At 45.0% G+C, this 12,869-nt stretch overlaps 1 long non-coding RNA gene across 1 annotated transcript; it reads left to right on the top strand.

Annotated features, from left to right (window-relative positions):
* Nucleotides 1–6: 6 nt before the first annotated feature.
* Nucleotides 7–4,802, top strand: LOC108445982. The gene is made up of 2 exons (XR_001861078.1): nt 7–1,970; nt 2,695–4,802. It is a non-coding gene; the product is annotated as an uncharacterized LOC108445982 (long non-coding RNA).
* Nucleotides 4,803–12,869: the final 8,067 nt, after the last annotated feature.

Genomic DNA, 12,869 nt, shown 5'->3' with positions numbered 1-12,869 from the left:
ACTGAGTTATAAGAGAGTGCAGAGACAATATAATTACAGTAATTATGTCAGAATCTTGCTGGAGAGTTGTCATTTGTGTTGGGAATTTTATCCTCTCACTATGGCAGGAGGATTTAAAAACCTGATACATCTGCCAATAATTTGTGCCACAACTAACTTACTCCGAAGCCTTTGTTTGATCATTCTCTTTACAGATGATGGAGCTTTTTAAGTGTATCATCATCTTAGGGATTAACAAGAGGTGGGCAAGGCTTTTGGATAGCATGCTGCTTTCTTCATGTCCATAGCGGAGGCAAATTTGGGCTGTAAAAGGGACCTGGCCAACACTACTCTGGCCAAGGCCATGTTACAGGGAGAAAGTTTAAACCAGCAGCTCAACGAGAAGCTGCTGGAAGGGTGGTTTGGGTGGAAGATGCCTGTACTCATCTGCTTCTGCTGGTGCAGGTACCCACAGGTGGGACAGGTGCGCTGAGAAAGTGTGTGTAAGGTGAGGTGTAAGCTCTTCTCTGGACTCGCTCCAGAACCTCGATGTCTTTTTTGTAGTGAGGGGCACGAAACTGAACCCAGGATCTGAGATGTGGCCTCACCAGTGCCAAGTACAGGGGTACAATCACTGCCCTGGTCCTGCTGGCCGCACTATTGCTGATACAGGCCAGGATGCCATCGGCCTTCTTGGCCACCTGGGCATACTCTGGCTCATGTTCAGCTGCTGTACCAGGTCCTTTTCTTCTCAGCCACTTTCCAGCTTCTCTTCCCCCAGCCTGTAGCATTGCAAGGCATTGCTGTGACCCAAATGCAGGGCTGAGAGAAACTAGGACATGAAGGTTGCTTTTATAGGGAGAGGGCACTTGGATTTTTGGGCCACGAGGGCAGTTTGCTGGAGGATCCCAGAGAGCGAAAAGCCTCAGTCATTCAGAGGAATGCCAGGGTCTGACCAGCACCCACCCCAGCCTACAGCTGGAGCCAGGAGAACCCTAAAACCTGCAAGTCCAAGGTAGGTTTCACATAGCACCTCTGCGCCAAAAGAGATGTCAGATCAGGACTCCTTTCCCCAAGGGAACCATTAACCAGTTATTAATGGTTACAGTAACAACTTCACAAGCTTAAATAGAAGAGAGGAAATCGGAATTCTGCAGGAAGTTCTCCCTTCTGAACACAGTAAGCTGTAGGAAAAGGTCCTCTTGAATAAATAATGAGCAGGTTGGACAAATATAAGCAGAAAAATAGGCTTGCTCTCAAGATGTCTTTAAAGTAACAAGAAAAGCAACTTTGCTTGGAGAGTTTGGTCCAGGATCTAAGGCCAGAGAGGGCAGGACATGGAGGGGGAAAACAAGGCTGAGCCTAAAGCGGCCTCACTATCTTCCTCCTTTGAAAAGTGTTGAATTCTAAGGAAAAGCACACGTTGATTTGATAATGCTGTCATTGCTGTTGTTAATGTTGTTAAATAACTCCCTGTGCAGTTATTAAATGTAAGCCCTGAGATAAAGTTGCTTTATAGCAATAAAACATCAAGCCACTTCAGCGAGGAAAGCTTTGGTTGCACCTTACACAAAGATGGGCTAAAGCACAGGTGAAGTGACCTGAGCAGTGTCTGACCCCAGCAGGAACGAGGTTGTTATGGATTTCAGCTGTCTCTTCATCACCATCTTGCTTTGTTCTCCTGATTGCCTGACTTGTTTGTAAAAAAAACCCAAAAACCACCAATAAAATAAAAATTGAATTAAAAAAACCTAACTTCTAGCTTCTTAGTAGCAAATGAACAAAAACATAACTCGCCAGCAGACAGGTATTGGTCTCTGATTCAGAGATGTATGACTGTTTTTCCATCTTCTTCATCCTCCCCATTCTCATCAGCTCTTCCATCATTTTCAGCATCTCGTATGAGTAAGTCAGGAAAGAAATCTGTTGGAAACCCCTGTAACAAGAGACCTGAAGGGGAATGAGATGAGCAGATTTAGGGTTCTGTTACGGTGAGTGTATTTGTGCATCGTTTACCCATCTGCGCTGATGACAGCACTTCCTCTGCGTGCTCTCCTTCTGCTTACCTCTTTACTAATTAAATTACATGTTTAGGAATGGCAGTGGGTGTGATGAGGATGAGAGCACCTACACCAGCATTAACACGCTCCCTGTTGAATTTGCTGTGCTGTACACACACACATCCGGTGCTGTGAATGGCTGCAGTGTTTTTGCAATGTGCATGCACTGGCTTCAGCAAAAAAGAACTTTTAATACACAAGAACCAAAAAAGCCAGAGACAGAAATGGCTTTTTTAAAAAATTTTCTTTCATCTGGTGAGTTGTTCAGACAGATGCTGGGGCACAGAGCAAGCCACTAGAGTCCATGACTCTTGTCTACCACTCACCCTGCTATCCATTCCCTGGTAGCTCCATGTGATCAAGCAGTTCTCACAGCCTTGGTTCATTGCTGCTCTTGCAGGTGGTTGTAGTGTCAAACCCATTAGACCCTCTCATTTATTTATCCTGTGACCAGCCATGACAGTGCAACTTACAGCCCTGCATGCCCTTGTGTACCTACATCTCTTTTTCTACCTGGGCTTAAAAACTATTAGGCAGTCCTTCTTGCATGGGTTTCTTTCTATTTTGCCTTTTTCCCCATCCTATTTTCCACACTAAACAAGTTCAGACTTTTTTTCGAAAACCCATTTTTAATTTGTTTTATTAATATTTTCAGGTTCTAGTTTGGACTTTCCCACTGTATGGCAGTCTTTAATCTTAGTATTAAAATGCTAGTGCAGGATTTATGTGATACTGCTTGCAGAAGGAATGGAAAACTCCAGTGTGAAAAGTGACTGCAAAGGACTACTGAAAGATGTATCTGTCTGGTTTTGTGAAGAAAATGATACAGCTCCTAAACTGCCGGTAAAGCTTTTTCATTGCTTCAGGAATGGCCCAGCTCTCGTTTCCCTCTGGCTTCATTAGCATTTGGCTGAATCCCAGTTCCTTGTGAAAATAATTAATTGCAGAAAAGCTATCTTTTTTAGTGTTACTCAGCCCCAACTGTATTTACCACAAAAGCAATTACCACAGAGCTGGGAGATGGCTTTCCCACTCAGAAAGACTGGTTTGACTACAGGAAGAGCCAGGAATCAGAATTTCCCATGGCCTCAGAAAGGTGGGGAATGCATTTCAGCCACAAAAGCCCATGTGGACATCCTGTCTTTCTGCCCATGTCAGATCTGCTGTTCCCACCCTCAGTGGTCCTGTACCAAGGATCACATGGTACCATGTTGGGAATTTGCATTTCCTGTCACTGTACGGGAATGTGCTGCTTCTCCCTGCCTCCAGAAGTTGAGAATTGGAGAGAGGTCCCCTTTTCTCCATGTCACTTCATCGTTAAGAAAGCTTTAATGTGAAAGAGCAATGAGCTAAGAGCAATTGGGTTCACAGAGTCACAGAATGGTTGAAGTTGAGAGGGACCTCCGGATGTCATCTGGGCCAACCTCCCGTGCTCAAGCAGGGCCACCTAGACCCAATCACCCAGGACCATTTCCAGACGGCTTTTGAAAACTGGCAACCTCTGTCAGTGTTTGGTGACCCCCACAGTGGCAGTTTCCTGATGTTCAGGGGGAAATTCCCGTTTCAGTTTGTGCCCATAGCCTCTGGTCCTCACACTGGCCACCAATGGAATGAGCCTGGCTGGCTCCTCTTTGCACCCTCCCTTCAGGTATTTATACACATTGATGAGATCCCTCTGAGCCTTCTCTTATTCTGAACAGTCACAGCTCTCTGAGCATTTCCTCACAGGAGAGATGCACTACTACCTTCATCATCTTCATGGCCCTTCGCTGGAGTCTCTCTTGTACTGGGGAGTCCAAGACTGGACCCAGCACTCCAGGAGTGGCCTCACCAGAGCTGAGCAGATAGGAAGGATCACCTCCTTCAATCTGTTGGCAACACCTCTCCTAATGCAGCCCAGGATACCATTCACTTTCTTTGTCCTAAGTGTACTTTGTTGGCTTATGATCAACTTGGTGTCCAGCAGGACCCCCAGGTGCTTTTCTGCCAAGCTGTTTCCCAGATGGATAGCCCTCAGCATGGACTGGTGCCTCAGATTGTTTTTCACCAAGTGCAGGACTTTGCACTTCCTGTTGAACTTCATGACGTACCTTCCAGCCCATTTCTCCAGCCTGTTGTGGTCTCTCTGGATGGCAGCACAACCCTCTGGCATAGCAGCCACCTCTGCCTGTTTGCCATCAGCAAACTTGCTGTGGGTGCACTCTGCCCCATCACCCAGGTTAACCCTTTGCAGAGTCAGCTCAGTGATACAGACTTGGTGGTCTCAGGTCTTTCCAGCACACTCAGAGGACTCTCTTCCAGCAGAGACACTGCTTCCTGAAAGGTTGTTGATCCTGGAGCTTAGCTATGATTTTCAGGATATTTAGTCAAACTTGGTTAAAAAAAAGAAAAGACAACACTGATTACAGCTTAATAAGAGACATCCTTTTCTCCAGCTCCTTGTAGGCTGTGGCTGATATTTAAAAGCAACAAGAGGCTGATTTTGTCTCTCACTGCTGTTTTCTTCTGGCCGTTTCTGGGGAATGAGAGGACAGCCATACCATGGATGATCTCTACCACTGATTGCAGTTTCAGTGCTGGACATGTAAAGGCCATGATGACAACCATAGCAGAGTTGCTCAGTGAGTTAAACTGGCTGGGTCCATTTCCATTACAAACATTAATTGATAAATGAGGAGGACAGAATTACTGATGACATCTAACACAAGAAATACTGTCACCAAGTAAGTTGTTCAGAACATATAATAAACCAAATGATGAGAATTTACTGGTGTCAGTGTCTGTTTCTTCCAGATTAACCCATAAATTTGGTTTGGTATTGCTGAGAGTGGGAATGCTTTTGCTGAGGCAGTAATAAACCCTAGGCTCCTGCAAGACTCTAATAAAAACTTGTCTAGCAGTGTAGCAGTGAGAAACTGCTGCATACCCAGGGTGCCCAGGAAGGCCCTGGGGCAGCCACCAGCAGGCTGCTGCCAAGAGTTTCTTGTGTTTCTTGTGTTTCTTGTGTTCACTGTCCTAGTGCAGCCCTGCTTCGTGCCAGCCCTGGGAGTGGTGTGGAAAGGTCAGAAAGGGCCCTTTGGAGCAGGGACACGACAGCGCACAACAGGAGCATGAGGCTGCACTGATGCCCCCTTCTTCACCTGCTTTGCACTGGCTTTTCTTTTTGTGGACATGCCTTGGAGCTGGTTGTGGTGTTGGTGTCCCTTGCAGAAATCATCCTTTAGCATGGGAGGATTTTCACAGAACAGTGACCTAAAAATCATGCAGGACTTTGATAGATTTGCAGGTACTAAATACTTATAATCCCTTGGAAATGGCTGGCTGACTGGCACTCAGCACAAAACCCTGCAGAAGACCTTGGTTAAAGGGGAATTAAGGTTTCCTCTGGTACATTCTGTTTAGGGCTACATACTCCAAACCTCTGAAGACTTGAAAAGGGCTAGCATTTAAAACTAAATTTCTGGAAATCAGGGAATGCTGACCACTTAAAACAGGGTACACTATTCATGAAAACACAGCTAGCTTCTTTTGAGGCCTCCTGAATTTTGTAGTAGAGGGGACTGGTGGCTTCATCTGTGCCCCTCAGGACTCTACAGACCTTTTCCATTTGTGTCTCTGCTCACTTCTTTTTCAGACTGAACTCTACAGGACCTGTCCCACATTTTCTGTTCCCTGGCTGGTTGGATTGACCACTCCTGCTCCGCCCACCCATGACTCCCCCTTTTCCCTGGCTGGGGCTTTCCCCCACCTTCCTGGCCCCACTTTGCATCCTTGCAATGGGTGAGTTGCAAGGAGCCTAGTGCTGCCCTCCAACTCTCCTGTGGCTCCTTGGCCCCAGCTACCTTCAGGGCTCAGCTCAGCCCTTCCAGATTCTTGTGGAAAAATGACATTATTTCTTGAACAACTCAGCACTGATCTCATAGGAATTGTGAACCCACTAAAATCTAATATTCAGAGCTTTTCTCTTATAATGAAACTAAGGCAACTGGGTGCAGTTGTCGTTGTCCTGAGGACAGTAGGTCTTCAGGGAGTCCAAGGGAGAAAACCAGCCCTATCCTAAGCACCTGTGAGTGAAATCATCCTGCAACCCCTAAGCAGCATGTCCCTGCTTGGGGACATGGTAAAATGGGCAGAGTAATGAAAAATATTTCTGTTGCCGTCACAAAGTCTTTAACATGGAAAGCAAAAGGAATGTCTGTGCAGCTTCAGAATTGCTCTGGACCTGAAATAAAAGCAGAGTCACTTGGCCTTTTTTTTTTTCCACAAAAAACATGTGAAAAAATCATCAAGGCACTTTGAAATGACTACAAATGCCTACAAGAGTCTAAAAATACACAGCACTGACAATGTGGGCAGCAGCAGTTATTGTCTCTGTGCTGGAGGCTGCAAACTGATAATTTCACATGCCAGCATTAAACTGAGGAGTCCGACATCTCTACCCCCAATACAAATCATTTTAGCAATGAAGCTTTACCTGTATTTGTCACTGTTATTTGCTCCTCAGTGGGAAACTGGCACATCATGAGGAGGGTTGTGCTGGCCACAGCTGCCACCCACTTGGGTTTTCTGGGCTGTGTCCTCTCTTTCCAGCCAGCCCCTCTGCCTGCTTTATTTTGGCGTATTTTCTCTATGCCTCAAAGTGTCTAGCTGTAGGTTATACCATAATCTGCTGCTTGCCTCTGCATAGGCTGCCGTGAACCAGGAAATCCCAAGTGGAGGAGGAAGGCTTGCGGCTGAGCAGGGCTGGGTTGCTCCAGCACAGGATTCAATGTGAGGGCTGAGATCTTGAAATGGCAATTAAGATCACAAGGAGGACAACCCAGAAGGAGGATAGTAAATTCCTTGTGTGCTCTCTAGGGCCAGTTAGGTGTGGGGACCTGAGAAAGAGTGCCACAAGCTGCTCCTTGCCAGCCCCAAATATGCCCAGCTAAGGATTTACATGAACTCCATGGTCTTCTCCACAGCTGGGGCTGAAGATCTTTACTCACTCAGGATCAAGAAAGCCATGTTCTGGAAAGCAGGGCTCTCTGGAGGACTCCCCAGGAAAGCCATGGACCATGACTCCGGAGAGTCCTGGAGTCAGCTGTCACCCTTGGACTGGCAAAAGAAAACTTCAGGTGTTGAAAAACTGGTTCAGTCTTGTGAAAAAACTGTACTTTGAATCAGTTGTAGTAAGTGTTCTGTTTAAATGGAAGATAAGGATATACCATAACTAATGGTCCAAACAGTAGACTAAGGAGATGGAACATGATCACCTTTGATTTAACATAGGCTCACAACTGATAAATATCTGCAAGAGAGTGGGTCAAAAGTAAAAAGCATCACATTTTAATCTGTCACAGAGATACATATGCCAGGAGCCATAAGAGACAGTGGCGTGGATTAGGATGACCAGTTGTCACCACACTTTTTGAAAGCTACTGTTTCTGAGTGTTCTTAGTGCTGTTGGCAGGCTGGTGCCACGGATGGAGTGGAGATCTGCCACAAAATAATCTTTCATCCTTAACCTCTCAGCCCCTCTTTGTGTTCTGTTCCTTAAAATGGCAACAGTTTCCTTTGCACAGCTCTTGGGAGAGCAGCGGGGTACGTGCACCAATGTCTGTGAGACCTTGGAATGGAAAATACCATGTGCCATATCAGAATACAATGCCTGGGGACAGGGGTTAGTGGTGAAAATGGCAGTTTTAGATTAATGGTTGGACTCAATGATCTTAGAGATCTCTTCCAACCTGTGATTCTGTATAAGTGTACCATATAAGTACCATGAAAGTGGAAAGCACCCTGCTGCTCTGCTGCTGCTGCTTTCCAGCAGGCTGGAGCAGGGCTGATGGTTCCCTGTGGGGGGATCCTTGCAGATTCTGTTGTTTATGCCTTCATTAGAAGGAAGATCAGTTAACATAAATTGGTGGATGCTTCAAGCGATATCTACCCCGTTAATCAGTTCCAGCTCTATCAGCCCTCAGGGTTGCATCTGCTCTCAGGGAAGTGCTGCTCCTGAGTGAACAGGGCAAAAGCTCAGGTCACAGATCATTTCTTCATCTCTCAATTGCACAGTGCTAAAGACTTTCCAGCAGGCTGCTGCTTGGCTGGCTTTTTAAATTAAACATTGCTGTTAATTGCATAGATGTAAATCTGAGTGCCACAGAGAAGAAATACATTGTGTATCTTGGTATGATGTAAAGCCAATGTAGGTCACTTCATACACACATTTGGTGCCTATATGACAGGTATGAATTAACTGGGGGATGTATAGCTTTTTCTTCAGTGGATTTGGTGCATTTGGGCTGCAGCTTGAAAGTGCAAGGGGATGTGCAGGGAGAGCTGGTTTTCTGTTGTTAAGTCAGCAGAGAGACAGTGTGCTCACAAAAGGGGCACTTGCTGAGCTCCCAGGGAGACTTTACCTTGGTTCACACTTCTTTATTCCCTCCTGCAGTACAACAGTCAAGCCGCAAATCTTGAGGAACAGGAAAGAAAATCCATACACGAACTGATAATTTACTGTCAGGTAGAGCAGCCAAATAACAGCTTTTCAACCCAATTTCCATTTAGGTGTTCTCGGGCTAGCTTAGCAGAGCTCTGGAAAGGTAACATGCACATGAAGATGAAGAGTAATAACAGTAATTCTTCTTGAAAAGCTCCCACGCCAGAACACTCAGAAAGCTGTGCTGCGGGATAACAAAATCATGATGCTGTAACTCACGTTAAAAATGTAGAGGGTGAACAGTCGTGTTGCCATCTGCACCAAAAAAATACCATTCTTAACTAATTTTTCATGTGTTCCTGAGAAGTCTGGTGAGGCACAGGATGCTGATGAAGGTGGTGATGGCAAGGAAGGTTTGTTGTCACAGACCCATGCTGAGGTTACTTGTTTCCACAGCCTTAAAGCTGAGATTTGGTAAATCCGTAGCTGCACAGCTCCTGCCCTTAGTCATTAACACAGCACTTCTAATAGCAGGGGCAGTGCAGGGAGGTGACAGTGTTTTGCCTGCACTGCACACACTGACTGGTTCCTGGGCACTTTTCCTCTCTATGTGTCTGTGTCTGTGTACACACACACACAGAGCAGTGCACACCCAACAATCACAAAGAAGAAGAGCACAATTTGCATCCCAGGGAAACTGGTTGCTTGCTTGGTGGTTCTGTGTCATGTATTGCAAACCTGAAGAACCAAGGTACAACCTGTGCTTATCTTTACATCTCCGGGGCTGCCACGGTGGTTTTGAAGATCCTGGGTGCAAACCTCTATTGTCTTTTATTTTGACAAAAGCCCACGTCATGAAGGGGAGGTGTGCTTGTGCTCAAATTCACCACTTCCTCTGAGTGCTCCCCTTGCTTGCTTCTCATACCTGCTGTGAACCAGCAATAGCAGAATCCCAGTTTTATTTGTGAATATGGATTTATATGGGACTTCGGATCCTCTGAGGGACTGCACAGACTGAGTGAATCACTGGATCAGGACAAAAACCTTCCCAAACATCCCCAGATGTCATCTGGAACTCCCTCTCTTTCTGCAGATCATGCTCTTAGTTCAATCAATAAAGTATTTTAAAAAATAGAAAAGAGGGGAGAAATAGAGAGAGGAAAGGGAGAAATAGAGAAATTTGCAGCATTATAGAATTGTTTTAAAAATACAGTTTCTTCGTGGCTCTTCTCTTCTTTAACGCACATTAGATGTTAATTTCTGTAGGATTCAAGTGTGGTTATATTTTCCCATCTGGTATTTTCAGTCACAGTATTTTAATTTTTCCTTTAATTTCCGTGGAAACTCTCTGCATTGGCTTTTCAACAATTCAGTCAGATTTACTGCAAAAACAGCAGCAGAATTTCTATATATGGCTGGATGGTCTGCACACCTCCAATTTCCCATGATGCACAGAACTGCCTTACAGGTTTTTTGCATTCCTCCTATGCAATGGGTGACACATAGAGTCAATAATTACAGCTAAATATACACATATGTATACTGAATAAATTTAATTTTCTTCTGTCACTCTTACTATTCTGGTTTGTGACACATCTAGACGTGTCAGTTGACTTAAATGACTTTTTGCCATTTTGCATGTTCTGTCTCTCCCACGAGTTAGCTCCACAGCTGTGTCAGGAATGCTTTCTGATGACACTGCTGCATTTCAAAATTGTGCAGGTGAGCTCAGGAGCTATTTCTTTCTCTCATTCAAATATTTAAGCTGATTTGTCACTACTGACTCAATCTCTTTATTACTTTGTGTGGAAGTTGTCACCCCTCTGTAAGACACTTTGGGCTTTGGGATGTTCTGTGGTTTTAGAAGAACAAAGCTGCAGCCCATAATTTCCACTTTTGTTGTGGCCTGGAGCAGAAAATGTCCTGCTGTGAATTGCTTAAGCAGAAGCTTTGAAAGAAAAAACAACATTAAGTTAATGTAAATAAAATCCTAGAAGTAAAGTGATGGTGGTGCAACACCAGTGCTGGGATAAATAAGAAAAACAGCTTAGAGAGTTTACACAGAGCACTACAGGTACAGCTGCTTTTGAGGCACAGGTGGGCTTGGCAGCTTCTTTAGATCCTTCCACTCTAGGGGAGTTCTTCTGTCAATCATCTTCACTTCTTCAGACATGTACAATTCTTTTCTGGTCCCTCCAGCCAACCTGCCCCAGATCAGCAGACTTGCTGTTCCAAGAGAGGTGTGTATTTTCTCACTCTGAATGTCACATCTTAACAGCCTCCTTGTGCATGTCGCAGAGGTGATAAATGTAACTGTGCCTTTTTTTTTTTATATGGGAGTTATTTTATTTGTTTCTCTCATTACTGTACCACTCCAGAGAGTTAGCAGAGATCTCCTTCATGACTGAAATTCATCCTCAGTCCAGAGCTGCTGGACACAGAGCAGGTGCCCTCTAACTTCCCACTTCAAAAACCCAGCCCTGGAAAGCCTCTTGCATGTGGTCTCTCCCCAGCAATGCCACTCTGAAGCTAGCAGGTGGATGGAAAGTTTTTGGGGGAGCTACCAGCAGTCTAAAACCATATAGGTATATGCTTTTCTCTGAACTTCTGGCTCCTCTGTGCTGCACTGTGTAATGCCTTAAACTTCACACCAGTTGTATTGTCACCAACAGCACCAGAGAAACACCGCTCTGCTCTGCTGTGACAGCAGTGACTAGCAGCTCTCCTAAGAGCATTTCATGTGCTTCAAGCTCTTTGCCAGAGAGAGCATACCTAATTTTAGTTTAAATGGATGTTAATTTGACATGTGGATTTGAATAACTGAGATAAATTCTTGGCTTTTTGACATTAAAATTTATTAAGTGACAAGTGCTTTTTGAGTACTGTTATTTTCTGAAAGGTTCTTTTTCTCTGTAGCACCTAATAATAAAGCTCTAACACATAAGAGTCCCAAATTCGTAGGAAGTTGCACTGAATGGTCTAATAGGTCATTTTCATCTCTGCCTTACATGGCAATTATAGAGTAATAATAACCAAGGTTGCAAAATATTCCTACCCTAGCTGAATCAGCTGGCTTTTCTTTATGGGCTGGTTATTCACTGAACAATAAATATTCATGGATTTGACAGCAAAGACAGTGCATAATTTAACTTGAGCAAAATTAAACAGGACAGGCAGCCTTATCCTTCAGTAGATCACAAAGGACTGAACTTGAGTGACAGCCTTGACTGACAGACGAAGAATGCTTTACAGTCGCAGAAGTATCAGATTCTTTAACAGCAATTGTAAAGGCTTCTTACATTGTTTTGAGTCTATTCAGTGCTAAAATCCTGTATAGAAGGAGAATGAGCTACTAATGCTACCATTCCAGAGAAAAATTCAATACCTGGTACTTTTCACTGTTGTTTTTGTCCCCCATGTTCTTCTTGGATGTACAGACGGTCAAATGGAGATTTTGTCTCAAGAACAGCCTTTACAGTTCAACCTCTGAAAACATAAAACGTCTGAGTTTGGTTTCTCAAGAGGAAATAAAATCTGCAGTTGCTGTGCCAAAGCTTGGCAGAAAGCTCTGGTTCTGTACTCACATTACATAAAATCACAGTGGTGGGGCAGTGGAAAAGGTTGCCCAGAGCGGTGGTAGCTGCCTCAACCCCAGAAATATTCAAGGTCAGTTTGGGCAGGGCTCTGACCAACCTGATCTACATGGAGATGTCCCTGGTCATTGCAGACGGGTTGGACTAGGTGAACTTTCAAGGTTCCTTCCAGCCCAAACTATTCTATGATTCTATGAAATATTGCTAAATGTTGACCACGTGTTGCGTTACAGCTGTTGAAGATTTTCTGTCAGAGGCTCCTGTATCAGCACTGGCAATATGAGCTCAGCAGATGAACAATAATCCCAGTCCCTGTGTGCACCCTCTCCTGCTCTCACACACATTATTGTGGTTTGACACTGGCATGACACCAGGCACCCACGAGAGTCACTTGCTCAGCCTCCCCTGCTCGGCAGAGGAGAGAGGGAACAAAAAATTAACGAAGGCTTCATTAGTTGAGATAAGGACAGGGAGAAAAGACTTGAAGGGCAAAACAGGCTTAACTTAAAGCTACAGAGTGCATTTATTGCTAACAGAATCAGAGGAGGATAATGAGAAGTAAAATAAGCCCTTAGAACACCTTCCACCCCCCAGCCTCTCCCTCCTTCCCACCAAGAGCGCAGGGACACAGGGCATGGGGGTTTGGTCAGTCCATCACCGAGATTTCCTTCCCCTGCTCCGGGAGAGGAGTCTTTCCCTGTGAGGCTGTGGGGTCCCTCCCACGGGAGACAGTTCTCCATGAACTTCCCTGGCGTGGGTCCACTCTCATGAGCAGCAGCCATACCACACCTGCTTCAGTGTGAGCCCCTCCCACAG

This window comes from Corvus brachyrhynchos, unplaced genomic scaffold (genome assembly GCF_000691975.1).
Source record: "Corvus brachyrhynchos isolate BGI_N302 unplaced genomic scaffold, ASM69197v1 scaffold103, whole genome shotgun sequence".
Taxonomy (NCBI): domain Eukaryota; kingdom Metazoa; phylum Chordata; class Aves; order Passeriformes; family Corvidae; genus Corvus; species Corvus brachyrhynchos.
This window is presented reverse-complemented; position numbering and strand designations above follow the sequence as displayed.